The sequence below is a fragment of the Pteropus alecto genome, unplaced genomic scaffold (assembly GCF_000325575.1).
Source record: "Pteropus alecto unplaced genomic scaffold, ASM32557v1 scaffold24, whole genome shotgun sequence".
NCBI lineage: Eukaryota > Metazoa > Chordata > Mammalia > Chiroptera > Pteropodidae > Pteropus > Pteropus alecto.
Genome location: NW_006439192.1, coordinates 1687748 through 1689656, shown reverse-complemented (window position 1 = coordinate 1689656; position 1909 = coordinate 1687748). Strand labels below are relative to the sequence as shown.

Sequence of the window (1909 nt, the reverse complement as noted above, 5' to 3'; positions counted from 1 at the left end):
CGGGGGTGGGCACTCGGCTACTTACCGGGGGCGAAGAGAGCCGGGACCCCGGGGCCCCGGGCCGGACAGCGGAGATGCCCCAAACTGACACGGCCGCCATCTTGGAGACAGTGAGCTCTGGCCGGGGGGAGGGGAGGCGAGGCGGTGGAACAGCCGCGGGGGGAGGGGAAGAATCGCGAGGGAACGGCTGCCTGGGGGAGGGAGCAGGAACAGCCTAGGAGGGAGGCTAGGGGGAGAGGGAGGGCGAAGGATCGCGGGAGGGGGGCGGTTGAGGAGCGGGAAGAGCTGGGCCGGGAGCCGGGAAAGGCCGGAGGGCGGGGCGGGGCAGGAGGGAAGAGCCGGCCGGGCGGGTCACGTGGGGCCGGTACAAAAGGCCAAAGCCAAAGTGGGAGGAGGACCTGATGGGGCTGGAGGCCAACAACTTGGGGCTCCTTTTCCCCTTTTAGACGCTGTTAGGTCAGGTGGATACCCGGGAGAAAAGGAGATGGTGTATCCCCATTACACAGCTTGGGAAACTGAGAGCAGGCGTATGGGTGGGGTGGCTTCATTGTGGCACGGAAATCCGGTGGCTAGAGGGGATCTGAACTCTTGATGGCGTCTGTGTTTACAGTTAGCAGATCTTCCCTCCCCATTTCTGTGCCCTCAGCCCACTTCCACAGTGACTCCCGGAACCTGAGGTCGGGAGCTGGGGCGGCAAGGAGGGGGTGAAGGGCGGGGAGGAAGTTGCCTCCCTTCATCCTTCCCTTCTGCTCGTATCACACCAAACATCTCCTACTGAAGGAAAAAGGTGCGATGAGACGGGGGAAAGGGTAGAAACTTAAGACACCCCTGTCAAGCTCTTTGTCAAATCACCACAATGATTTCATCCTCACAACTGAAAGACTTGTTGGACGTTACCAGAGCCATTTTTATAGAAAATAGCATAGACTAGGGTTGTAAGACTTGCACAAGGTCTCACAGCTATTTTGTGGCACACATCTGAGTTTGGAACCGAGATCTGTCTTACTCCAACGCCTGTATTCTACTCATGCCCTATGCAGAATTGCTCTTGTCCGAATTTATGGCTGAACCATGAACTGGCACTTTTTCATGGCCTGTCTGTTCTCTACTGGCTACATGTATGTTTCTTTGTCTTGTCTCTCATCTAGTTTAAACTCCTTGAGGCAGAGATTGAGTCATACTTGTTTCATATCATTGCATTCGCTGGAAAGGCAGTAAATGACAAATGAAAAGACATATTAACTGCTTAATAATTTTGTGTGGAAGTGTTTTCCTGCCACTAGACCTTAAACTAATTTCCTTAATACCTCCTCATTTTATCCCAGCTTTACCTTTAAAGACCAACCCTCTCACTCACTCCCTTGACTTCTATGTTTACTTCCTTTTCTGAACTTCGGTAATATTCGACCATTTGCTCTACGCCTTTGACATTTGATGTATGGCACTTTGTACATTGTATGAATGCATTCCAGATAGGCTCCTCTAGGATGCCTCCTTGCATCTCCGCGGTGGTGTGGAGAAAGCAGTACAGACAAAAAAAAAAAAAAGTTGCTAGTGAGTGAACATTTTTAAGGCACTAAGAAAGAGATGGAATTTACAATGCAAGCCCTGTCTTCTTTGTAACTCAATCTATACTTTCCTTTCTCTATAGCTTTTCTCCCCTCTAATCTTTAGACTGTCTAGAACGTTCAATAATAACATTTTCAGATCATGGTCCAGCCAACTTAATATCCTAGCACTGGCACTGATAACCTAAGTGCAGAGTGGTGAGATTAACTGAATCGCCCTCCATCACCTACTTCCAAGCCCCATCATCCAATTAGAGAAACTTAGGGATACAAGACAACCTATTAGAAAGGATATTTTCCATCCTAGATATATCAGACTTACTCTCAGGTAAAATGGAAAC

The 1909-nt window shown here is 50.0% G+C and overlaps 1 protein-coding gene and 1 long non-coding RNA gene across 3 annotated transcripts in view; one reads left to right on the top strand and one right to left on the bottom strand.

Moving 5' to 3' along the window:
• The window catches only part of KAT6A (lysine acetyltransferase 6A), a 97843-nt gene extending 97692 nt beyond the window's left edge, over positions 1-151 (bottom strand). Inside the window, exon 1 of one of the 2 annotated variants that reach the window (XM_006916272.3) lies at positions 26-151. The gene's annotated coding sequence lies outside the window, so the exon portion shown is untranslated. The remainder of the gene's footprint in view (positions 1-25) is intronic. The other variant, XM_015592861.2, reaches the window with a different exon arrangement.
• The window catches only part of LOC107195982, a 13110-nt gene continuing 11201 nt past the window's right edge, over positions 1-1909 (top strand). Inside the window, exon 1 of the long non-coding RNA XR_001517293.2 lies at positions 1-110. This is a non-coding gene — a long non-coding RNA (uncharacterized LOC107195982). The remainder of the gene's footprint in view (positions 111-1909) is intronic.